The 27,959-nt window shown below is 39.6% G+C and overlaps 3 protein-coding genes across 13 annotated transcripts in view; 2 read left to right on the forward strand and 1 right to left on the reverse strand.

Annotated features, from left to right (window-relative positions):
* LOC114652530 (zinc finger protein 664-like) overlaps positions 1-19,120 on the forward strand; it is a 366,114-nt gene extending 346,994 nt beyond the window's left edge. The window contains exon 4 of the transcript XR_007934994.1: positions 18,666-19,120. The gene's annotated coding sequence lies outside the window, so the exon portion shown is untranslated. The remainder of the gene's footprint in view (positions 1-18,665) is intronic.
* LOC114652512 (tripartite motif-containing protein 16-like) overlaps positions 1-27,959 on the forward strand; it is a 979,029-nt gene that overhangs the window by 217,572 nt on the left and 733,498 nt on the right. The gene's annotated exons all lie outside the window — the stretch shown is intronic.
* LOC114641503 (tripartite motif-containing protein 16-like) overlaps positions 1-27,959 on the reverse strand; it is a 1,283,323-nt gene that overhangs the window by 60,942 nt on the left and 1,194,422 nt on the right. The window lies entirely within an intron of this gene.

The raw sequence follows: 27,959 nt of genomic DNA on the forward strand, positions 1-27,959 counted from the left end.
AGAATTTCAGATTTTAAAGAGGAAGAGGAGTGCAAGGGGGTGACTGCTGCCATTAAAGCCGAGGATTTGAATGATTTCACCATTGGTCTTGAACTTCAAAAGCAGGAAACTGAGGATATTTTCAAGCAAGATGCATGTGAAGAATTTTCATCCAGTTTACAGCCCTGGTCCACTAATACGGGACAACTGGCTACACAGGAGAATTCAGCAGAGTTGAAATCAGAGTTATCAGAGTCTGAAGAGAAAATCACAGAGGGAAATGAGAGAGAGGAAGAAGAGTCACCTGGGAGTGTTGGAATAAGTGAGTAATGTGATTAAATATAAAAGAAAGAGAGCATTTATAAATTCTAACTAGCAAAATACCTGTGCTTTGCAGCGGTGAAGTACTGCTTTAAAATTTTAAATAATAAACTGAGGGAAAATGTACCAATACTTATTTGTTAAGGATCTCTTTGTACAGCACGTTGTCAGTTCGCCTCTCCGGTTGTAATATGACCAAGCTGTGCGCTGACCTTACTCTTGAGCATGCAACGTATAGTTGGCCATGTGAAAAGCAATCTTGCCTCAAATCAATGCCAACCTTTTGTAGGGTCTGTCCCTGAGACTTATTAATTGTCATTGCGAAGCAGAGCCTTACTGGAAATTGAAGGCGTTTGAATTGAAATGGGAGATCAGAGGGTATAACGGGGATGCAAGGAATAAAAACTCTCTCCACTGAGCCACCACCAGTAAAAATAGTTGCCTCAATTAGGTTCTTTTGCAAGAATGTGACCTGAAGTCTCGTGCCATTACAAAGTTTCGGTGGCTGTAAGTTTCTCAGTAACATTATTGGTGCCCCAACCTTCAAAATTAGATTATGATCAGGAGTGCCTGGAGGATTCAGAGTGTGGACCGAGCTGCAGGCTATGGACATATATATGTATGTAAGTAGGATTCAGTTAGCGTTGGGAACCCGCATACCAAATTTCTTGAAGATGGGCCCATTAAGTAACAAAGACCTTTGGAAAGTTCAATATGGCAGCCGACAGTGGTGTCATACCACCGAAATAAGTACATAGACCGTTTTTGGTTACTGCTGGGAAGCCGTCTACCAAATTTCGTGAAGATGGGGCCATAAATAAGAAAGTTTAACATGACGGACGTTGTTGACCGTTATGACCGTTACGTGTAGAATTTCAAAATGAAATCTGCTTAACTTCTGTAAGTAAGCTGTAAGGAATGCGCCTGCCAAATTTCAGCCTTCTACCTACACGGGAAGTTGGAGAGTTAGTGATGAGTGAGCCAGTGAGGGTTTTGCCTTTAATTAGTATAGATGTATATGTATACTGTATATGTGTGTTTGTGTGTGTACATATAAATATATATATATAAATATATATATGTGTATATATATATAAATATATATATGTATATACTGCGGTGGGTTGGCACCCTGCCCGGAATTGGTTCCCTGCCTTGTGCCCTGTGTTGGCTGGGATTGGCTCCAGTAGACCCCCGTGACCCTGTGTTCGGATTCAGCGGGTTGGATAATGGATGGATGGATGGATATATATATAAGATAAGATAAGATAAGAACTTTATTTATCCCGAGGGAAATTCTTTTGTCATATACATGCTCAGTGCAACAAGAGGAATAAAGATAAGGTAGTCAAGAGTTTAAAAAGAACAGTAGTAATAGTGCAAACAGAATAACAACTCTAAACAAAGTAACAAATAACTCTAATACTTTGTATTATAACTGTATAACTAATTTGTGCAAAGCAACAAACAACTATAACTAAAACTATAACAGATATAATAAAACAACAGATTATTAGTGCAAGTGGTTACGAAAAGTGACTTAGTGTTTGTGCCATGAGTAAATGAGATAGCATATATATATATATATGTATATATATATATGTATATATATATATATATGTATATATATATGTATATATATGTATGTATATATGTATATATATATATATATATATATGTATATATATATATATATATATATATATATATATATATATATATATATATATATGTATATATATATATATATATATATATGTATATATATATATATGTATATATATATATATATATATGTATATATATATATATGTATATATATATATATATATATATGTATATATATATATATATATATATATGTATATATATATATATATGTATATATATATATATATATATATATATATGTATATATATATATATATATATATATATATATATATATATATGTATATATATATGTATGTATATATATATATATATATATATATATATATATATATATATATATATATATATATATATATATATATATGTATATATATATATATATATATATATATATATATATATATATGAATATATATATGTATGTATAATATGTATGTATATATATTTATATATGTATATGAATATATATATGTATGTACATATATATGTATGTATATATATATATATGAATATATATATATATATATGTATGTATATATCCATGTGTAATACGTAGGCACTTCCGAATATAGCAGTGTTTTCGCAAACGCGTCATTTTGACATGACGTAAAGAATGCAGTTAACGTTGCAGCCGGTGGATTCAGGGATATTTGTTGCACATTTGCAGCTGTGAAATAAACGCGTTGTCCATTTTCTAGATGTACTGCTAAGTGAACAACATCTGGACTTCGTTCATGTATGGGAAATGAAAGAATTCGCCATACAGCTTCATTGCTGCTTATGTATCTTCCAGCCTAATACTGTGCGATTTCATCGATATGTATGACCGCATTCCTATCACTTCTTTCTGGTTGCACACCAAAAACTGCCATGTCGCTGCCTTTATTCACGTACTTACAAATGTATTTCAACGAAACATTGAAATAGAATCGTAAAATATTTAGTATGGCGTGTGTTGCTTTTACGTCCAACAGATGGCGCTGTGTTTTCAAAAAAGGCATGTTTTTACCTGTCACAGGTTTGACATCTATATAATATGTATATAAAAACACACGCGTATTCGAATGCAACGTTGTGTCAAAATTTCAAAGCAATTGGTGAAGAACTTTCGGAGATTTAAGGTTTTGAACAAACGAACATTTACATTTTTATTTATATAGATGTGTATATTTATATATATATATGGTTTTGGCAGCAAAGCGCTTTTTTTCCAACCTAGAAGACGTCTCTTGAGATCCGTTTAATCGCCTCGTTGATTGCATGTCTTCCAAGGTAGTTTCAATCCCCATTTCCTGCACCGAGTCATCTCCCCTTTTATGAGAGACTGTGTTAGTCGCCGTACTTCGTACAGGTCTTTGAACGCACTGAATACTTGTAACTGGTGTCGCCCCTCGGCTACTTTCGACAGGGAATGGAAGCAATTGTCGATTAATAAAAATAATTTGTAAGTGATTTCGCATTGAAGAAATAGTAAAAACTTGATCACTTGGGTCAATACCTAAAGAAATACACACAGCAAATGCAACTGCGAATACACCAGAATCTGTATAATTTAATTGTTGCTGTGCGTCTTCATAAACTATGGGAGGTTTGTAAGGAAACAAAGCATGCTGATCTGCTCCCATTTCATCTTACAGTACTCTACGACCCGTAACTGATCTGATGTTCATACTAACCTGGCTTATGGCTTATGGCTCCGGGGCGATCACGCCTGATATTACCAAGCGTTACTGTTTATAACTGTGTATTGGAACATCCAATAGCTAAGTGTCACTCACTATTTTAGCGCTTTGAGTACTGAGAAAAGCGCTATATAAATGTAATGAATTATTATTATTATTTATTATTAAACACTAAAGTACAAAAACAAAGAAGAACGTAACACTAAACCACAACACCGCCGAGAGCACCGGCACACCGCATCTACTAAACACTAAGAAACACTAAAGGAAAAAATACTTTTCAGTAGGTACTGCGTCTATTAAATAGTAAAGGAGAAAGGACTAACCGCGTCAGCTGTGGAGCTCAGCTCGGAGTGAAATGAAGTGAATGAAATGAGGTGAATGGGAGGGGAGATGATCACGTGACTCCAACACCCGCCTTAACTCTCCGTCCCTCCACAAACACACAAACACAGCCACACGGATCCCAACTCTCCTTTATAGATATAGATGGTGGTTGCTTTGATGTTTTTAGAAGATTGAAATGAGAGTGGAAAACACGGTTAATTGAATTTGGATAAAGACCACCTACCTGGGCCCATGATAACAAACAATAGGTTACCTAATAAATGATAAATTAGAAAAATTTTAAGTGTTCAGGTCATGACTTGAACATCATGAAGCTTTGACTGAAGCTGTGACGTATGTTAGGCCAACAGCGCATTACGTTCAATGAAAATATCAAAAGTCATATTTTGTTAAAGAAATGTATATTTCTTAAACTGTGTGGCAGTTAAGGTAGAAATGTCCACAAAAAGAGATAAATAAGTAAGAATCAAATCCTCGCCCCTGTGCACTAAATAAGAGTGAATTTGCTCAAGTCAGTGCCCACCTAATATGTGCCTCATCTTTCTAATGGTAATCTCATGCACTTTGACGTTAACAGTGACAAGAGCTAACTGTACGAGCCATGATGACATTCAGGGGGTCTCAGGCATCTTTCAAAAAAACGTTAGGGGGGGGGGGGGGTCACGATTAAAACTGTTATGAAAACTCGGGCCGCAAATACGTAAAGGTTGAGAAACGCTGACATAATGTTTATTATGCGTAATTAGTATTATTTTACCTTATCTACCTTATCTACCCAAGAAGCAAATAAGACAGCTGATTACAATTTCTAACTAATCAAAGTCCACTTGATAACGATTTATATTTATGTACCAGCTCGGTAAAACTCTGCATTCCTTTCCTCCCATCTAACTACACATTCACTGAAAGGCTAATAAAAGGGATTTTAGTAAAAATAGCTAATGCCTGATTAATTAATTATACAAATAAAACCGTTAACAAACACTCACTGGCAGATGGAATTGTGAATCTAAATGATCTAGAAGGTGACATCTTCCAGAACTGAAAGTGGCTGGTTGTTCAGGCTTACGAATTCCACTGTTTTTGCTGTCACAGTAAGTCTTTGGCGTTCTTGCTGTCAGTATTACAAGGTTGAGTTTTCTAAGTGCTGTCAGTATTAGAGGCCGAGTAAGAGTAGGCGACTGAGGTAGACTAAGTTTGATGGTCGCCTCAGCCTTTGAACAGCTCGTTCTTCACACCAGTCCCTTTTGTGTTGACTTCTCAGATGCTGAGTAAGGTTTGTATTGTTGAAAGTGTTAGCAGAGAATCCTCCATGACTGACTTCTTTTTGCACAAATATTACAAACCGCAAATTTGTTATCTCTTGTAGGAAGGCAATAAAAGTGTTAGACTGGCGAGGACATTTTTCTGTATTTTGGTATTGTTTGAACTTTGTCTTGCGTCTTTTTTATCATTCAAGATCAGATGTTAAGATCAACTAATTTTCTGATCATCGGTCAAGTCATTTGGAGTGATAATTGGCTGATTTTGATTTGTGATCGATAGATCAGATCAGGACTGTCTTTCACATGTGAGAGAAAGGTGGAGAAATTGAACAGACAGCAGCAGAACATGTAAAGACCACACATGGAGTGACCAGACCATAAATGGCACCTCAGGGTGAGGAAGGAACTCCAACCAGTGTGCCACCACTTTACTTGTACTGTTTAATTCATTTTAAAAGGCAGGTAGTGGTTAGGAATTTGGACATCAAACCCTGAAGTTGCAGGTTCAAATTCAGTTATGGACACCATGTGACCTGCCTGTGCTCCAGTTGGAAAAACAAGAGAAATGTTTTTCACAAAAATTACCATCTCTAACATAGAAAATGGGATTCAGCAAAGCCCTCACATGTCGAAATGTTTCCACAGACAAAATATCTTCATTTTTAAAAGCTTCAGTAAAACTTCTAAATAAAACTGTTCATGCAAAAAATAGAAAAGTGACATAGCAAAACAACAAGAAGAGTTCTTGTTAAGAAAAGTTGTGTTCATTAACTCTGGTTTTCAATTCACAAGCAGTTACACTGCAAACAAATATTTAAAAATCTCTCATTTCAAACATTGGCTGTTTCTTGTAGCAGGCTCAGTTTATTCACAGGCCGCTCCAGTGTGCTGATTTTGGTCTGCACACAAACTTAGGGCCCTATGGAATCAGTTTTATTTTTTTTCGGTTTTGGCTGTTTTATTTTTCCTTAATTTGGATTTTTTTTAAATACAGTAAATAGCAAAAGCTACAATAAAACAAATAATAATGAGATGGCACTTTACATTCCATTTAATGACACAGCACACTAGCACAGCTGAACCTTATTTTGCAGTTCCATTCATCAGGTAGGAGCCCAGATCCTCCATGATGTTGTGTGCTGAGACTGCAGTAGGACAGCGAGTGCCCTCCAGAACTGTAAGAGCCATTTAGTTTGACGCGTCCTTCTGAGATGAAGGTTCACTTCACTTTTTGAGTCTGGGATATTTGTTAGAGCCTGAGCTGATGTGTTCTCAGGCAGAAAGAACTCTTTGTAGAGGTGAATATGTTCAGCGAGGTACCCTACTGATTTGAAGCAGCTATTCCTCCTGGTGTTTCCTGTCTCGGGGCTCCCTGGCAGGCTTCTAGAAGAAGGCAGACTTTACCACATCACTAGTGATGCAGCCTCACTACAGTATTTCTAGTGCCGTCAGCTCTGCTAAGATGTCATGAAGGTTCAGCTGGTTGTTGTGAAGGGACTGAAGTGCTGCTGCCTGTGAAAAGGTGGAGAAGTTACAGCCCTCCATAAAGATACCATCTGACAGAAAGTCCTGCTCTTCAATACCTGAAATTGTAGTTATGGAAATTATTTCTCATGATTCTTAAACTTTAAATGTTTACAGATTAGGAACGTGCATCATTACATCACGAGCTTTAAAAGCTGTACATCTGTAGCTTCATCTACTGCATATCTTAAAATAATTAATTACAAAGCAAAAGCAAACTCATCTGGAAGATGCTAAATCAGGGAATTAAATAGAAATAAAGAAAGAGAGACCTGCTTTTAAGGGCTCATCGCATCTGAGGAGACACCTGCTGAGTCAAATGTGGAGTTCGCGTGCCTCATCACTGTCAGGCAAAACGTTTATTAAATCAGAAATATCATTGTTAATTTATAAAAGGAAACCCGTTAACAACCAGTACCGTTCACTAATAACAGTTTTCTATGTTAAAGACTGTTAATACTAGTTAAATATAATTTAATTGGTTACCTGATTTAAAGTAAATACATCTCATACAATTAGAACTGTCTCCATAAAATAATCACCATACAGCCGAATGTTTACTCGCCTATCACTATGTTGAGGACGCGGCACTCTCAGCTATCTGTGCTTTCATCAACTACAACATAAATCTTCTTGCCACGAGTGTTTCGAAGAATGTCCTCCATATGTTGTTCAAAGACACGGCCAATGAGTTTGACGAAGACTGCTCTCAGTTTCTAGCAGCGTACCTCCCTGTTTACAATGTTTAATAAAGAAAGGATGTATCTTCGTCATTTTTATCGAGCGGTACGTCTGACTCACATGGCCACTAAGTCCTCCACAACTGGCATCTTGCATCAGATGATTTTCTTATTTCTGCTGTTGTTACCTGAAGGTGAACACCTATTGATCTTAATTTCTCCTTGTTCTTGAGGTGGGTTTTAGATTTGACACAGTCATTGCAAGTATCTTCTCGTGTCCAGTCTATGGTGTGCTGGAAAAACTTGCAGAGAAGTTGTTGTCCAGATTTGTTAAAGTCACCGGGATATTGTTGTACCCTTAATTTTGCAGTTAAGTTCGTGTTTCTTAGTTTTTTCTACAAACAATTGCGTTCCCTTGAAAAACAACAAACTATAAAATAGTATCTGAATGACAGAAGTACAGATTATTGAATCGTTTAATTTATTGGGAAGTTTTGTAACCGTCACCCCTTCAGTCTCTAAATTCTGCACATTTCCGTTTTTAAATCTAAAATCCGTTTTAATGCATTAATTCCGTGATTCCGTCCGTGTTTTCTGCATCACGGAAATCCTAGGGCCCTACAAACTCTTCTGACTGCACCTTTGGCATCTGCCATTGTCTTAATGACTCGGCCCGTTACCCAGGAATTGTGGGGTGCAACGTCATAAACAATTAAAATAACGTCTCCTGATTCAAAATTTCTTCTTGCTGCTAGCTATTTTTGATGTTCTTGAAGTATTGGCAGATACTCTTTAGACCATCTTCTCCAAAACAAATCAGCCTTGTATTGAATTTGATTCCAGCGTCTTTGAGTGTTCTGGTCGTTTGTAGAGAAGATCCCAGGAGTCATGTCAGGTTGTGTCTTCAGTAACAGCAAGTGATTGGGTGTGAGTGGCTCCAAGTCATTTGGGTCATCTGATGTCTTAGTGAGGGGTCTGTTATTGATAATTGATTCCACTTCACACGTCACTGTTTGGAGACTTTCATCATCGAGTATTTGTTGGTTCAGTGTTGAGTTTTGAATCTTTCTTATATTTCTGATTTGTTTCTCACACACTCCACCTTGGTGAGAGGCTGATGGTGGATTGAAAATCTATTTGATTTCTTTCTTCATCATAGCATTGCTGATTTTTTTTCTTGGTCAAAATTTTTAATAGCTCCTCGTTGCTCTCTTTCTGCTCCAACAAAGTTTGTTCCATTATCTGAGTGGATGATTTTAACTTGTCCTCCTCTGCACATGAATCTGTGAATGGCCTGGATATAAGAATCAGAGTCTGAGCTGAGTGCAGTCTCTATGTGGGCAGCTCTGGTTGTTAGACAAATGAAGGTTACTCCGTACCTCTTGATAGATAGATAGATAGATAGATAGATAGATAGATAGATAGATAGATAGATAGATAGATAGATAGATAGATAGATAGATAGATAGATAGATAGATAGATAGATAGATAGATAGATAGATAGATAGATAGATAGATAGATAGATAGATAGATACTTTATTAATCCCAATGGGAAATTCACATTCTTCAGCAGCAGCATACTGATACTCTTGAGCAGACTTCATCCTCTTTTGACTTGAAAGGGACCAAAATAATCAACTCCGACGTTGGTGAATGGTAGTTGGTCAGGTACCAGGCGGTCTTCTGGCAAATCTGCCATTTTTTGCTCACCTGTTTTCTCATTGAATCTTCTGCACGTTGTGCACTTTGAAATAATTTTTTCTGATAGCTGAGTTTGCTTGAGGTATTCAGTATTCTGGTGTAACTGTGAGAGTGTATAGTTGTGCCCACAATGTCAGATTTCTTTGTGAATGTGCTGCAATATGAGAGAAGTGATATGGGAATGCTTGTGAAGCATTGTATGATGTTCAGCTTCTTCAGGCAGTGCAGCTTTGTTGAATCTTCCTCCTACTCTCAGTACTCCATCTTGTATGATCGGGTCAAGTTTGAAGATCTGACTGTTCTTTTTTTACACAAACCATTTTCTTTAAAGCCTTTAATTCTTCTGGAAATTCTTGCAGTTGACTGAGGCGGATAAGTTCTGTTTCAGCTTTAGCCAAGTCCTCTGTAGAAATCAGGCTTGGTTTTAACATTCGTTTATACCTTTCCATGTCCTCTACGATGAGTGTTTGTTGTTTTTCTGAATTATTTTTAGATTGACTGACTTCTAGTTGAAATGTTTTTCTTTCATGTTTAAGTGCATCAGTATGTCTTTATACTTGAGGAGCCAAGCCACTCCTTTCTTCAAGCGATGCCAATCTGAAAAGTAAGTGATTAGTTTGTTGATGGGCTCAGTCGCCTCCTCTACTCTTGTCATGTTGGCTGCACAAGTTTTATCTTCTGGATCATCTTCAAAGAGTGAATCGTTCAGTTGATCTGGTCTTCTTCTGGTCAAGCCCTCTGGATGCTTGATCAGCCGGATTAAGGGCAGATGTGATGTACCTCCACTGTGAAGGATGTGAATGATCTCTGATCAAGGAGATTCTGGTGGCAACAAAGGTCTTGAATCGAGTGCTTTCATTTGAAATGTATTTTAGCACTGTGTGACTGTCAGTCCAAAATGTAGATTCTTCTAAGGACATTTGAAGCTCACCTTTTAGGATTTTGTCAGTTTTGACGGTCACAACAGCTGCTGTCAGCTCCAATGTTGGAATCGTGACCTGCTTCAATGTTGCAAACCTCTTGACTTGCCCATCAGGAATGAACAATGTTTTTTGCCGCCTTCATTGGTTAAGACAATGTAAGTGACAGTGCCATATCCATCTTCACTGACATCTTGCGAAATGGTATTTTTGTGCTGACTTTATGGTTCCTAACCGTGCAGGTTTGACACATCTGTTCACATTGTAGTCTGCTAGTAACTGTAAGTCATCCATCCATTTTTTTCATTTCTAAATGTGTTTGACTTCTACTTCTTCATCCCACCCAAATGTGTCTTTGCTCAAGTCTCTTCAAATAGCTCTGCTGGCAGTATGGCAGGTGCCAGAAAACCAAGGGGATCATAAACTGAGCTAACAGACAGAATACCTCGCCTTATAGCGGGCTTGTTTTGTAACTTAATTTGAAATTTGAAACTGTCCATTTCTGTGCACCACTGGACACCCAGAGAAGGAGACTGTGGCTCAAGTCTAAGTCCTTTTGTTCATGAGCTCTGTCTTCTTCAGGAATAGACAATTAAACTGCTCTGTTGTTACTCACCCACTTGGTCAAATGAAATCCACCTCTATGGCATAGCGTTTGGAGGTCCTTTGCCAGCTTTATTGCTTGTTCTTCTGTTGCCACTGAATTTAAGCAGTCATCTACATAGACGTTATTAAGTACGGTGTTAACAGCTTCCTCAGGAAATGTATCTCTGGCATCTTCAGATTCAGCATAAGAAGCACAACTGGGTGAAAGAAGTAGCACCAAAAAGATGTACTTTCATTTTGAATTTTTTTGGTCTTTCCTTAGATTACCTTCAAGCCACCATAAAAAGTGTAAGAGATCATTGTCTTTATCTGGTACTTTAACTTGGTAGAACATTGACTTAATGTTTGCCATTAGTGCTACTGACTCCTTTCTAAATCTCGTAAGGACACCAATGAGAGTGTTAGCTCAGAACCTTTTAATAATTGTTCGTTAAGTGAAGTCCCCTGGTAGACAGCTGTGCAATCAAACACAACTCAAATCTTATTTTTCTTTGGATGATACACACCATGATGTGTGATGTACCACACCCTGCCTTCATTGCAATGCAGGCGTTCTTCGGGTACTTTAACGCTTGTCAATAATGTCTTTCATGAAGGCTTTACAGTCTTCATGGACACCTGAATTTTTGCTCAGTTTTCTCTTGAGCCCAATAGCACGCTGCTCAGCGATTGTTCAGCATTTCAAGTGTTTCATCCTTCAAAGGCAAATTTAAGCAATTGTGGCCACCTACCAGTCTCATAGATTCTGAGGCTATGCGCATGAACTTGATGTCCTCCTGTGACATTTCAGAGCTGCACTCTGTAAAATCTGTGTTATACTGTTACAGCAACATATCTTCAATTTCTGTTATTGACATTTAATTGATTGAATGTTTGGGCAGCTTACCACTTTGTTTAGAAAGGTCACCTATCTCTTTGTATGGCCCACCAACCACCCATCCAAGTGCAGTCTTCACAACATGAGGTCCATCACCTTGGCTTGGTATGATTCGCAACTGCTTGAAGATTTCTGGGTTGTTGATTCCTTTTAAAAGATCAACTTTAGAGTCAATAAGATATGTTTACTTATCAATATCCTCTTGTAGTGGAGTGCTTTCTCTGTTCACTGGAATGGAGACCTGCGTAAAGACATTTGGAAAATCAATATATTCATCATCATTGAGACCACAAACTTGCCAATCTGATAAGACAGAACATTTGGTTAGCATATTTAGATCCTCATCATAGTTACTCATAGTTTTGAGAATACTTGTGTTGTTCTCCCCTGAAGGTGTAACTGTCTCTAGAGCTTTTGAGTATAAATTGTTACTGTACCACCAGGGTCTATAAAGGCGTATGTTTCTACATTTTAATCCTGTAACAGAGCAGGAAGTCTTAACTTTAATTTCTAAAATGAAGCCCACTACTTGTTCCCTGATCCAGTGTCAACAAAACTAGTAAAAATTGCAATGGATGTTCTTGCTGCGCCTAGTTCATTATTGCATGGTGCAGCACCTGATGCACTAAAAGTGTCAGTCATTAAACCATTACATAAAAAGTCAGACCTAGACCCACACATGCTAAATAATTATACGCCTGGGCTGTTGATTCCTATTAAAAAATCGACTTCAGAGTCAATACGAGATAAGATCTGCCCACGTCTCAATGTCCTCTTGTAGTGGAGTGCTTTCTCTGTTCACTGGAATGAAGACCTGTGTGAAGACCTTTGTCCAATCAATATATTCATCATCATTGAGACCACAGACTTGCAAATTTGATAAGACAGAGCATTTGGTTAGCATTTTTGGATCATCATAGTTACTCATAGTTTGGAGGAATACTTGTGTTCTTCTCCCCTGAAGGTGCAATTGTCTCTGGAGCTTTTGAGTACAAATTGTTACTGTACTACCAGGGTCTTTAAAGTCTTATGTTTCTACATACCTCTCGCTCTTATTAGATTTTACCTTAACATGAACCACATACTGTACAGTGCGCATTCTTCACCGGCCCCAGTAAAGGCACAAGTTCCAGTCTCAGCTTCCCTGTCAGTAGATGTTGCCACACTGGCTGTAGCTGAAGATGTCGCTCCAACCTCTTTTTTTGATGTGCAGGATGTCTGTGTGCTGCAAAGAACATGTCTGACATTTCATCCTTTCTTTGCGGTTCTTGCCAATTTGCCCCTGTTTGAGACAGTGAAAACATAAACCTTTAGATTTTAAAATGTCAATTATTACTTTATGCTGCAGATCTTTGATTTTACTACATTCAGCAAGAGTATGCTGGCCACTACAGAATACACAAGGCTTTTTAAATGCACAGACATCAGTAACAGTCTTTTTGACTGAGGTTTCTCGAGTCCCCTTTCCAGTATCGTCAGTAATACTTGTAGTGAAGACACTTCCTGATCTCTGACTGCTCTTCAGTGGAAACTTAGCCTTGTCGCTCTTTTCTTTCTCTGTGCTACCTTGTGGGGCCTTTCCATAAACAGAATACATTAACATCCTAGCCTGTCAATGTGTAAAGATTGTTAAGATTGTAAATATCTGCCTCTTTGTCTTCTCTTCCTTCAAGTTTAAAGGCTGTATTTCACCACTTATCTTGTGAGGAGTGTGGGAGCTTTGTGACGATAGTACAGAGATGTTGATTGCTGTTGAATTCATCCCGATTCCTTGCGTCCATACAGTTATCAAGAAAGGTTACATAGTCTCTCAATGTCTCTCCGTTGTTTTTGTTTTATTTGAGGCCACTTCAATACTTTATCTATGTATCCATCAACTATAAATATTTGGTTGCCATAGTAACTCTCAAGCGGCTTTCTGGTCTTTTCATAGCCTTGACTTGGTGATAATCGTGCACAACCCATAATCGTTTCCTGAGCAGGACCTCTTGTGTATTGAATCAAGTAATCTCGTTTATCTTGATGGTCTTCTAGCACTTCACCTACAGCATGATCAAAGGCTGTGATAAAATCTGCATAAGCCAAGGGGTCGCCTGTGAATAAAGGGACTTGTCTATGTGGTACTTCACCATGTGGCGCAGGAGGAACAGGAACTGGAGCTTCCTTTTTTTGGGCCATTTCGGTGACTGCCTTCTGACATTCGACTTGATTTTATATGAGCACACCTGTGAGATTGTGTGTGTAAGTCTGCCAACAGGCCCCTGTATTAGTTACAGATTGTTCTTGTCTGTCACACTCAAGTTCATTCAGCCTTTGTAGGATGCTATCGAGTGTCAATTGTTCAATTACAACTGTTGTAGGGAGTGATGTTGCCGAGGCCCTTAGCTGGGAAGACAAGCCACATTTCTTATTGAGAGCGCACTTTAACTGAGAAGCTTGCAGGACTCTAGTTTCTCTTCGATCTCATTCTCAAAATTGCATCTCTCTGAATTGATTAACTAATTGCTCGTCAGATGAGTGTGCTAAAAGGCTCTTTGTATCTTTCAGCCATGTTGCTGTAGTGTCACTAAATTTGTCCCATTTCTTAGAATTTTCTGTGAATGTTGTTTTCTGTTTGTTCTTTAATTAGCATAGATATTACTCTTTTATTCAGCTCTTCTGCTTGACTGCATGTCTCACAAAAGATTTCAAGCAACCGTGCTACTTCACTGTGGTTTTCCAGAATGTTTTTAAGGCTTTCAATTTCAGTCTTAAGCTTAGAAAGTCAATCTTGCATTTTCTTTAAGTGATCTGTAAGATCCACAAGCACATTCTCTGCCGTTGAGTCCATACTCTGATTACTCCTGGTAACTTCACTTCAACTACGCTTGGATATCGCCATATTCACAGCAAGTATGAGTCTCTGATGACAGAGTGTTTCAAGACAAACTGCTTTGTCACAATTGGGACACTGCAGCATAACAGATTACGTCTTTACAGCGAGGCTTCCATGACTCGGGCAAAAGCACAAGCGATCATCCACAATGCCTTACTGCATGTAATATTACAGTCTCTTAAATCTTCTCAGGTTCAGGTACGGTGAGCTTGGTTTCATTTACAATCATGCAGATATAGAAGATAAGAGCACAGTACGTCCCAGTAGCTCAGGTCTTTATCATTCGCTGGCGAGTTCAGGAGCACAAGTGTCCTCAATTCTCAGATGGTAGTTTCCAGTTCAAGTTCAAACCCTCTAGGTGGCAAGTTTTCTGATGAAAAGTGTAGCTGTATTTTTCCCCATAATTACCAATGTTCGGCAGCTCTAACATACATAATGAGATTCAGCAAAAGCTTGACACGCTGAAATGATTACACAGACAAAATATCTTCGTTTTTAAAAGCTTTAGTAAAAATTCTAACTAAAACAGTTCACACAAAAAAGTGAAAATTGATATCGCAAAAAAAAAGAAAAGTTCTTCTTAAAAGTTCTGTTCAAAGTTTATAAATATTGTTTAATTTCTAAGCTTTACAAAATCACTTCTAAAATTAGGGTTAGCCACAAGGGACTGTACTTTCTCCAGTCCTGTTCAGCCTATATACATCAGACTTCCAACACAACTTGGAGTCCTGCCACATGCAAAAGTTCACTGACGACACTGCTATCGTGCGCTGCATCAGGAGTGGGCAGGAGGAGGAGTATAGGAACCTAATCAAAGACTTTGTTAAATGGTGCGACTCAAACCACCTACACCTGAACACCAGCAAAACCAAGGAGCTGGTGGTGGATTTTAGGAGGCCCAGACCCCTCATGGACCCCGTGATCATCAGAGGTGACTGTGTGCAGAGGGTGCAGACCTATAAATATCTGGGAGTGCAGCTGGATGATAAACTGGACTGGACTGCCAATACTGATGCTCTGTGTAAGAAAGGACAGAGCCGACTATACTTCCTTAGAAGATTGGCATCCTTCAACATCTGCAATAAGATGCAGCAGATGTTCTATCAGACAGTTGTGGCGATCGCCCTCTTCTACACGGTGGTGTGCTGGGGAGGCAGCATTAAGAAGAAAGACGCCTCACGCCTGGACAAACTGGTGAGGAAGGCAGGCTCTATTGTTGGCATGGAGCTGGACAGTTTGACATCTGTGGCAGAGCAACGGGCGCTCAGCAGGCTCCTATCAATTATGGAGAATCCACTGCATCCACTAAACAGTGTCATCACTCGACAGAGGAGCAGCTTCAGCGACAGACTGCTGTCACTGTCCTGCTCCACTGACAGACTGAGGAGATCATTCCTCCCCCAAACTATGCGACTATTCAATTCCACCTGGGGGGGGAGGAGGGTAAACGTTAACATTATATAAAGTTATTGTCTGTTTTTACCTGCATTTTTATCAATCTTTAATTTAATATTGTTTTTTTGTATCAGTAAGGTGCTGCTGGAGTATAGGAATTTCCCCTTGGGATTAATAAAGTATCTATCTACCTATTTATCTATCTATCTTCTAAACATTTCTGAACCATTTAAGTGTCTTATGGGTCTTTAAGTCCATGTGCGCTGGGACCAGTTCTGAACAACAACTGACTCAATTAACACACTGAATGTCAGTTATAGCAAGAAAGTTCTATCTCATACTAACTTATTGGGGGGAAAAGACTATAGCATTGTCTATGACTATGAAAGGAATTTATATTCGTATGAATTTAAATTGAAGCTTACAGCATTACTTTCTAAGATTGGCTCATAAATAACCAATTGTGTCTCAAATGTTGTAAGTCGCCTTGTAAGTGTCAGGAAAAAAATATTTAAAATGTTTGTGTTATTTCAGATTTACAGAAGAATGGTAGCTTCCCTTCACCTTCATTTGGTCAGCCATCTCTTCAATACAAAGAGAAAGGTATGAAGAAATCAGCAACAGAATCAGAGAACCAGACAGCAGCCTTTTTACACTGCAGTTCTCTCCCTGCTACTGGAGTAACACAGACAGAAGCCATCAAAATTGATCGACAGCAAGTGGAGAAAAAAAATCAAATTCATACTGGAAAAAAATGTTGTTTGCAATGTGGCAAACAATTCACACACAAAATCTATCTTAATAAGCATATGAAGATTCACACTGTAGAAAAAACATATTGTTGTCATGAATGTGGCAAGCATTTGCCAAAGATCAAGAATCTTAACAAACACACAGAAATTCACTCTGGAGAGCAGAAACCTCATTGTTGTCCAGAATGTGGTAAGTTGTTCTCAAGCAGAAGCAATCTTCAGAGGCACAGGAGAATCCACACTGGAGAAAAATCGCATTGTTGTCCAGAATGTGGTAAGTCATTCTTATGGAGAAGTCATCTTCAGGACCACAGAAGATACCACACAGGAGAAAAACCTCATTGTTGTCCAGAATGTGGTAAGTCGTTGTCATGCAGAAGCCATCTTCAGAGGCACAGAAAAATCCACACTGGAGAAAAACCTCATTGTTGTCCAGAATGTGGTAAGTTGTTCTCAAGCAGAAGCAATCTTCAGAGGCACAGGAGAATCCACACTGGAGAAAAACCTCATTATTGTCCAGAATGTGGTAAGTCATTCTTATGGAGAAGTCATCTTCAGGACCACAGAAGATACCACACAGGAGAAAAACCTCATTGTTGTCCAGAATGTGGTAAGTCGTTCTCATGGAGAAGCCATCTTCAGAGGCACATAATAATCCACACTGGAGAAAAACCTCATTGCTGTCCAGAATGTGGTAAATCGTTCTCAAGGATAAGTGAACTTCAGTTGCACAAACAAATTCACACAGGAGAAAAACCTCATTGTTGTTCAGAATGTGGTAAGTCCTACTCAAGGATAAGCCACCTTCAGAGGCACAGAAGAATCCACACAGTTAAAAACCTCATTGCTGTCCAGAATGTGGTAAATCGTTCTCAAGGAGAAGTGAACTTCAGTTGCACAAACAAATTCATACAGGAGAAAAACCTCATTGTTGTTCAGAATGTGGTAAGTCCTTCTCAAGGAGAAGCCACCTTCAGAGGCACAGAAGAATCCACACAGGTTAAAAACCTCATTATTCTCCAGAATATACCAAACAATTTTCTGACAAATGCAGTTTTCATAGGCACACAGAAATTGATACTGGAGCGAATCCATATTGCTGTTCTCAATGTGGAAAAAGGTTTTAAACATTAGCTCTTTTCAAGTAAACACAGAAATTCCCACTTAAGCGAAAATGCAGTATGTATGTTCTGAATGTGGGAAATGTTATAGAAGACAGAAAGGTATTTATACACATGCCAAAATCCGTTCTGAAGAAAAATCTCATTGCCATTCTGAATGTAAGAAACGATTCTTATATTTAAGCACAGTTCAGTGCCACATCAGAACTCATAATGGAGATAAACCTTATTGTTGTCCTGAATGTGATATGCAGTTCTACAACAAAGCACCCTAAAAAGTCTCATCAGACGTCACACCGGAGCGAAACCTCACCTTTGCTTGGAATGTAGTAAACAATTCTCACACCTTAATTCTCTGTATAAGCATACGAAAAGTCATACTGGAGAGAAGCCTTATAGTTGTGCTGAATGTGAAATGTGATTCTCATATAACAGTTTTCTTCATACATGTAAAATAATTAATTCTAATAAAATGTGAATTTCCCATCGGGATTAATAAAGTATCTATCTATCTATCTATCTATCTAAAAATCAAAGCTGTTCTGACTGTAGCAAGCTTTTCTCAGACAGCATGGTACTTAAAGATCATATGAGAATTCACTCTGGAGAGAAACCTTATTGCTGTCCAGAGTGTGGCAAACGATTCTCACATCCAAGTGCACTTAGGTGCTACAGAAGGATTCACACTGGAGAGAAGCAGTACACCTGTTCTGAATGTGGTAAAGGGTACTCTTCCAAAGAAAGTTTTCGGGAAAACACACAAAATTATATTGGGAGTAAAACTTGTCCCAGAAATGACAAATGATCTTTCCATTGGATCCTCAACCAAATAATTAAAGAAAACTTTCTGGATGAGGTAAAGGACTCCAGTTTACAGTAGTTAATAAGTACTTAAGAATAGTGGAGAAAACACTGAAAGTGGCAAACAGATTCAAAATGTAAGGTAACATCAGAGCCACATATGAATTCACACTGGAATACAACACATATTTCACAAACAGCAAGAATCTTCTTCAACAACTTAGAAGTGCAAGAGAAAACCTCATTGATATCCTAAATGCGGTTAACACTTTACAGACATCAGTGGTCTTCATAGTCATAAATGACTGGCTTACTTGTAGTATGCCTCTTAGCTGTTCTGAATGTTGAAAATGGTCCTCCTGTATCAGCCTTCATCAGCAACACATAAGATTTCATGAAGGACTCAGAAACTGTACTGCAAGGACGTCAGCCATACAGGGACTGATCATCTCTGCACCAGTGCTGTGACATAAGATGGTGAACAATACAAACACCAGACAACAGAATGAGGTAGCAACAGTACTGTGTGGTGATAACAACTTCAACCACAGAACATAACTGAAAAAGTTCAATGTAATAATAAAAAATGGAGAAGTCGAATCAAATCAAATCCACAGTGCAGTGCCAAACACCAGGAGGTGCCACTGACAACAAGAGGAATATTTTTGTTTCGAAGCTTTGGAGATGGGGCCTTATGTGAGTAGCAATGAACTCGTACTGTTTCTAGGATGTCATCTAATTGTTGATGCCTGGGCTGAGTGCAGACAGCCGTTCTTAACCCTGATAATGAAGAACTTATTTAGTGACATCAGCTGAGAGCCATTGCTGTCTAACCAGATACTGGGGAGGGACAGTCGAGGAGGACAGGAGACTAAAAAGAGAGCCGTCACATGACAGACCAATGTAGAGGGGCTTTATAAGACTTTTACACTAATTTATGTTATCATTTATAAATGATAAGAGTCTTTACAATCCAAACACATTCATCGGCTGTGTGTCAAGGGTGAGTCCAAAAGTGGGAATTTAAGAAGATCTAAATACAAATAAAATGAAATATTCAGGGTTCAAAGAGAAATGTTCAAGACATGAAGAGGGAGTCACAACAGCATGCTAGGGTTAGCACAGTGGGCCACAGTTGTGAAGAATATCAATTAATGTATAGAAGGAATATTATTTAAAATAATAATGTTTTGAGAAATGGGACACTATAATGAATGCAGAACACAATGAAAATGAAATGAACTGATTTTATTTTCTGACATATAAAAGATAAAGAAAAGACAAAGCAGAAAACACTCAAGGATCTGTGCTGCCCCAGCTGTTACTTGGATAAATTAACCTAAAATTATAACAAATGTTACTTTGCTCCATGTCAGTATATCCTGGGGTGGTGTGTGAAGGACGCTCTATACTCTGAATGTGTTGGTTCAGGTTTCAGTTTGAGTTCAGCACCTTCTTCATATCAATACCCAAGACAACGTTTCTTCATGTCGAGACAACAAGCTGGAGGCCACAGGAGCTCAATAAACTCCAACAGCAGGATGGACGATTAGAAAGCTCTGCTCTGAGAGAGTGTCAGCTACACAAAGCTTCGGCTTCATTTACTTGACAGAAAACTCCAAAAAGCAGAAGTGGCCCCTTCTGTACCCTCACCACTGAAGGTCAAATTTGACCCCCTTACTACGCGGCGTTGGTTCACTCTGCTTGGACTTTCTGTATTTTGTAAGTTTATGTTTCATTTTTTGGCCACACTCTTTTTACATTTCATTTCATTGATGTTCTCAAATGTGTGAGTATAGCTTGACTCTTATAAGGACTTCTCTAAAAAGCGTACATTGGCCATGAAATGCAAGAAAGTAAAAAACTATACAAAGTGGAAACCACAAAATGAAGAGGTGACATCGATGCAATACACTCAGTTGCAGAGGTCACGAGGACAAAATCAGAAAGGACAGCACAGAAAAGGCAGATACCAACTGAAAACGAAAGAAGAAAGCTGATTGGTGCGAAGAACTGCCAGTCACTCCTGAGTGGACTGTTGAGGACAGCCGTGACATGCAGACTTCAGAGTTCATGTGTTTTTCATTTCAAATCTGTGACCATGCACTGAATAAGTCTGTTATTTATCAGTTAGCATGTTCTGAAACTGTAATGTCATCACAAAGATCACACAAACACGTAATGTGACATTTGTGATCAATCACTGATTTTTATGGCACCATTCATCAGCCCTGTATAGAGTGCCACTTCCAGATCGGCAACCCCACTGCACCCCATAGCACATTTGGAGTTTGGGACTGGAGCACAAAGTGGATGGCACTCTGAGAAGGACAGACTTGTAAGACGTGAACAAAGCCAGCTGCCCTCCCTGGTCTGTCTTCATTCAGAAGGACTCACCTGAGTGGTGGGATTGTTCTGCGGCGCTCCTGTTAGCCGACATTTCATCAGCTTGCTTTCTGCATTTCATCTGATAACCAGCAGAGTTAACCAAAGATGAGCCAGGCCTGTTATAATGTGAACGTTCTTGACATTTTGTTTTATTTAAATATTTTTTCTGCTTCTTTACTTCGAGTTCTTGGAGGCCTTGTACATTAGAGATTATTAATACATGAGCATTTGGTGTTAATAATGAATTGACAATTAATAAACTGTTTTTATTGCTAAATTGTAAGTGTGTCCTGTTGCCATTTTGTATCTTTATCCTTCTTGACTGTGTTTCTAGGACGTGTTGCACTGTTGCCTCCCTAGAATTAAGTGCCACATCACCGACGCTCTGCCTCACACCCTTCATCACACGAGGCAGAATCCAAGATTGCAGATCCAACTGTTAATCATCTTCAGTGTGTGAGTACATATTCAGGCTTATTCTCACATTGATCGTGTTAATGGCTCTGCGTCTAGATTTTAGAGACGGTATGTTGTCTGATTATCGGCTCGTGACACTTCTCGCTTTTTCTCCGTTAATAGTTTTGAGTATTGATTTTTGTGGTGTTTCGCCTTTAAACTATTGTGCGGTTTTGTGTCGATGGCCTGAGTCTGAGGATTCAACCCTCCAAAAACTTCACTGTGGGGACTCACAGGATTGATGATCAATTCAGAGAAATACCATTTTTAGTTTGTTTGCAGTTTTAACATCGAGATTTAAGGCATATCTTCTAGTCGGTGACTGCTGCTGATTTTCATTACGACTCAGTTAAGCACTTTGGTTTTTCTTAATGCCTGCTCTGATTCTTTTGATATTGAGTCCTGCTGCAATTTCTCGATGTGCAAACATCCGATTAGCCATGTTCCCTCTTGCCAGATGACAGTTCTAACTGAAACTCATAAAGCAGGTGGACATTATTCACACTGCCGTCCAGCAGATCATCTCTGGATATTAGTGGCTGACACAACAACACCGTCCATTCAACATAAGGAGCCACAAAGCCGACTCCATCATCTTTGTCTGATCTGCTGTTTTATTTAAAATCAAAGCAGCCTGTATCATCCTTATAGGTATTGGAGTTGGACATTCTGAAACTTCTGTGACAACCCTGGGGGGGCTTTATTAGCTCTGTGCCATTATACTGGTTGGGGGCTTCAGTGCCAAAACCCCTGTGCCAAGCAGAGTCAAGGCAAAGAGCCTAACAGTGAATTGAGGAAGACAACGTCAGACCAAAGACCTGAAGAAGGAGCACTTCAGAAAGACAATGAGTGCACTCCACTACCAACAAGGGTCTTCCCTTGACCCCTGAGCACAAACACAACTCCACACAGCACTGGACATCATCCTTAAAGGCTTGGCATCGTTAAAGTGGCAAGAGTGTGCCAAGAGAAATGAGGACTCTTAACAAGTGACTGAACAACCAGGCCTGCTTTGCCATGTTGAATTGTTACGTGTGAGAAGCTCCTGATTAATGGTCTCATTTAAACTTCTCACTTTTACAAGACTGAGCTCATCTGGAGACACAAGAAAGTTGACAGTTTGGTCCTCTCTGACCCAAAACTGCCCTTCAAAGTGAGGGCACATTGGCTGGGAAATCATGCAAGAAATCTTAAAAAGGGAACCTAAATTGATTTAGAAAAACTTTAAAAAATCAAGGATGTGGACTCACAAGACAAATAATATAATCAATCAAAGAATCAATCAATCAATCTCAATCAATCAATCAATCTGTGTAAATTGTGCAGAAACAGCAAAATGAACTTAAAGAGTATCAGCATTTAGTTTAGGATGTCAGGAGGACGCATTGCAGCGGGCAGTAACAACCCCCAAGGCACTTCATAGCACAATGTGGTAGAATGAGCCTGTGGCTTAAAGTTTCCCACAGAGCCCCACCTGGAGGGGATTTTTCCTGATGACCTCCAATTTTGCCCCCATCTTCCTTCCTCCACAGCACCCAGTGTGTCCAGGGTTTGCCCTGTGATGGAGCAGCTTTTCTGATTGGTTTCTTCAGGCCTTGTGCTTCATTTGCATGCCCCAGGAGACCACAGTGTAGAACAACACACGGGCTACTTCTGACTTTTAGAAGATTTCCAGCAGCTTGCTGCACACATCAAAAGACCTGAGTCCGCTCAGGAAGTCCAGTCTGCTCCGGCCCTTCTTGTACAGCACCACTGTGTGGTCAGACCAGTCCAGTTTACTACTTATATGGTCCTCCAGGTACTTGTGCTCTGCACCACATGCACGTCCTCCCTCTGAACAGCAAGTGGTCTCTCTCTTTGGCCTGCCAGAAGTCCACCATCAACTCTTTTGTCCTGCTGATATTCTATCAGCAGGTGTTTCTCCCTGCACCACAAGCTAAAGTCCTCCACAAGCCTCCTGTACTTTGACTTGTCTCCATTATTAAGGCAGCCAATGATTGAGGAGTCTTCTGAGAATTTCTGCAGGTTGCAAGTGCTGCGATTGCACTGGAAGTCAGTTGTGTAGAGAATGAACAAGAAGAGAGGCAGAACATTTCTCCACCAGTTGTGACACACAGCCCTTGAACCTTGAACAAACTCTCGTCTGTTGTTCACATAGTCCAGGAGACTGAGGGGGGCATCATGATGCATAGCCTTGAGCCTTTTCAATAGTCGCTAAGGATGAATGGTGATAAAAGCCATGGAGATACCCAAAAACATTATCCAGACTGTGGTGCCAGCTTTGTCCAAGTGAGAGTGGAACTGCGGAGCTGACAGATGACAGCATCCTCCACAATGATATGTGTCTGATTGGCACACTGCAGACCATCCAGATGTGCTGAAATTAGAGGCCATAGCTGTTTTAGGACCAGCCTCTCAAAGGTCTTCATGATGTATGAAGTAACAGCAACTGGTCTGAAGTCCTCAGGGTCACTGGAATGCCCTTTCTTTGGCACTGGGACCACACAGGATGTTTTCCACAGCTGGGGAAATTTCTGAAAATTCAGGGAAAGGGAGAGAAGGTGTTAAGCACTGTAGAAATGTCTCTTTTACTTGGATCCTGTTATGTAATGAGATCTTCAGAAAGGTTTCTTCTGGTCTTACTGACATTCACAAAGCTTCAGTCTGGTGGTCATTCACCAGTGTGCACTGTGGCGTATTGACATGGTGGTCTCATTATTTGGAAAAATGAAGGATTTACAGGTCTTAAATTACATAAAATCTCATATCAGAACAAAACAGTTGGGAAGGTATGGAAAATGCAAATATATATGGTGCAAACATACAGCACTTACATGCACACATTGTGCTGGCTCTTCTTCTCAGGTAAAGCCTGGTAGTGTGACTCCTGTGGAGCTTTGGAAAGGATATTGGTTTGGATGGAGTCATGGAGATTGAGCGCTGATGGTGTTACCTCTGATCACCATATGAATGATGTGAAGTAAAACTGTTGACGTGGATGTGTGTGCAGGCAGTGTGTGAGGAACATGAAAGTGTGTGTAGACACATGGAAGGAGACATGAAGAACAGGGGCAATGGCATTAGCATAGTGAGTGATCAAGGGAGAATAACCTTTAGAGACCATTATTCCTTGCTTTTAGCCTCATACAACATTGACCATCCCTAACAAAGAAAATGAAAAGCATATTAAAAAGATTTTTTTTTTTATTTTATAATTGTGAAATTGCATGCAAAACAAATTTTAGAATGAAAATCAGTTTGTGAAACCAAACTCTGCCTTTTCACTCCTTACTAGTGAGCAGTCAGCAGGGGTTTAGATGGGGATTTTAGTTCTCAATAATTTGCAGCAATTCAATGGGGAGCAACAGAAGCAGACAAGCATAAAATTAGTAAACCGGTGGGGAGGCCATTAGGTCAGGATGGCTCTCCCTTAGTCACTTGTCCTTACTCGACTGTCACATCTGTCACTTCACCAGTGTCTTGATTGGACCGCTCAGTGTTGAGTGACATGTTGTGTTCTGCCCAATTTCTCTGAACTGAAGATGCACCCCAGTGGTCTGGACTTGATGTATTTAGTACTTTAGTACATTAGGTGGCGCTAAACTGGTTAGTGTGAGTCTGTAAGCCACAAAAACACAGAAAGAGGACATCAAGAATAAAGAATGAGCTGAATAAATTAGACTGGGAAAGTTTAGTTTGTCCAGAAATAGAAATATACATGACAAGCACTTTCTACACTGGGTACAAATTTTCAAATAAATGGATTTTTGGAGCATTGGACATGAGGCAGAGATCAGCAGTGGACAGTGTGCCAGTCCAATGAAGGTCAGGACCTAAAGAAACCCACACTGCCAGTCATACAGGGCCAAGTTAGAGTCTGTGCCAATCAACCAAAGCAACATGTAGGAATGTGTGAGGAAAACTGGAGTAGCTGGAGGAAAACATAAAATATATTGAAAGAAGGTATAAAAGTCCACATGGACAATGAATGGAGGACAGTGGATATGTGAGGCAGAGAAAGTGACTACTAAATTTAACACATTAAGCAGTGGAGTTAAATAAAGCTGTGAAGAGACCATTAAGGAATGTCACCCCAACTGGTCCAACTCAGAACATCAGTGCCAACCTGCAGAAGAAGGTAATGTGGAGGGGGGGTACATATTTAGGCTCCGGGGTGACAATCGACTGGACATTAAGGTCATGCTGTGTGAATCTGTAAAGGAATTACACAATAAACACTGTGGATGGTGAAATGGCATGAAGGACACAATGAAACTTCTTCTTCTCATCCCCCTTTTCACTGCCCATTCATGTTATTATTAGAGAAGCTGTGCCCACTTTAATGTCTCAAGTGTGTAATGCAGTGTTTCTCAACCATTTTCCCTGTGTGCCCCATTTTTTCATATTAGTTTTTGTGGCACCCCTCCCCCAAAAGTTTTTATGCACATTTTCAGATTTTTGATTATATTGAGATCCACCCAGCAACACTAAATTTTAATTTGGGAGTACACTGTTGGCAGAAGTGCTCAAGTCTCGATCAGACTGGGGCATCGCTAATATTGTTTTATCATCAAAATAAACAGTCACACATTTGACACATTAAAATTAAAATCCATGTGATAAAATATACGTAAAATTCAAACATTTCTTTGGTTTTCATTAAATTTCATGAAATTTGTTAGTAATTTTAAGAATTCCATATTTTAAATTATTCCATTTTATGTAATAATACAAATTGAATTACAATATTATAACTACTCCTAAGAATACTATCACGTCTTATTTCTAAAACAATAAGTGACATATTAGCGATTCCAGAAGTGCCGTCTAACGGTAAGAGAGAGGACTGCACTCGAATTCTGATGTCTGGTGACGGCGGACAGGCCTCTCCACGTGACATACAGTATATATACAGTAACACAGCACGCCACTGGGTTATCTACTTGTCACTCTGTTGTCACTCTCAGCAGCTCCTCTGCCAGGTTCTCTGCGGTACATCTCTCAGTAAACTCACAACAGCCAAGATGGCAGGATGTCACCTTAAAGTTTCCAATAAAGTGACATGTGACAAGTGACAGACACGTATGAGCAGGTCGTTCTGGATGTCCGGCAGTCAGTTGTCAGGCAAACTGCTGAAGCTTTTTTGACCCTGTCTCACCACCATGACACTCCGTGTTATATAGTCAGTCAGACAGTCATCTTCCAACCGGCTATATCCTAACACAGGGTCACAGGGACACTGGAGCCAATCCCAGCCAACACAGGGTGCAAGGCAGGAACAAATCACCGGCAGGGCGCCAGCCCACCGCAGGACACACACACACACCCACACACTAGGGAGAATTTAGGATTGCCAATGCACCTAACCTGCATGTCTTTGGACTGTGGGAGGAAACCCACGCAGACACGGGGAGAACATGCAAACTCCACTCAGGGAGGACCCGGGAAGCGAACCCAGGTCTCCTTACTGCGAGGCAGCAATACAATACAATACAGTTTATTTTTGTATAGCCCAAAATCACACAGGAAGTGCCGCAATGGGCTTTAACAGGCCCTGCCTCTTGACAGCCCCCCAGCCTTGACTCTCTAAGAAGACAAGGAAAAACTCCCAAAAAAACCTAGTAGGGAAAAATGGAAGAAACCTTGGTAAAGGAAGTTCAAAGAGAGACCCCTTTCCAGGAAGGTTGGGCGTGCAGTGGGTGTCAAAAGAAGGGGGTCAATACAATACAATGCAGTACACAGAACAGAACAATTTCTCAATATAGTAAGAAATAAAAAATATAAATTTTAGAAGTACAGAGCAGAATTTAACAGTAGATGATATATCCCATAATAAGATTTGGATTTGTATAGAGTCCTGGAGACCTCATCCTTCTAGCTGCCTCCCCCATTTGGCCATTCCAGCGCTACCACTGCACCATTGTGCCGCCCCGTGTTATATAGTCCTGGAATAATCGTTGGGGATGAGGTTTATCTCCTGGGGAGAACATACATGGGGTTTAAGGCCTGAACAAAAGTTTTAAATTCTTTGTCCTACACAATGGAAAATGACTGAAAGTCACGGGCTATTATTTTAACCAGTTCCTCATCGACACTTATCTGGCTGGCTGGCGTCATTTGTTTAGGAATGAATGTGCTTATTTTGTTTGAGTGGCAGAAGGCTGTGATATACCTGCAGTTTTAGACAAGACAGTGGATGTGGCAGCAGAAGTTCTTGGCTCAAAACAGAACACTTTTCACGGGTTAGTGGATGGAAGCCTGAGGAGAGACGGCAAGCTGGACGGACGGCTGAGCGCTTCTTAGATGTCTGTGCAGGTTTGTTGCTGACCCTGATCTGCTCTGACGGATATTTTCATTTTACAAATTCTACACTCAGCTTTGCAGTCTCCAATATCATTGAAATGCAGCCAGATGAGGCTTCTTTTTTTGTTTTTGCTCATTTCTTCACTTTTTCCCGACGTGCTTGCTTTTCAATCCGACTCCCCGTCTCTCTGTTGCTCTGTGTAAAGTCCCACCCCGGCCTGCATGGATTCTCTGCGACTGAAGACTCTGCACTCCCCGACAGGAGTCAGCTCTTCTAGTTCACTCGGTT

This window comes from Erpetoichthys calabaricus, chromosome 5 (assembly GCF_900747795.2).
Source record: "Erpetoichthys calabaricus chromosome 5, fErpCal1.3, whole genome shotgun sequence".
In the NCBI taxonomy this organism is placed as follows: Eukaryota; Metazoa; Chordata; class Cladistia; order Polypteriformes; family Polypteridae; genus Erpetoichthys; species Erpetoichthys calabaricus.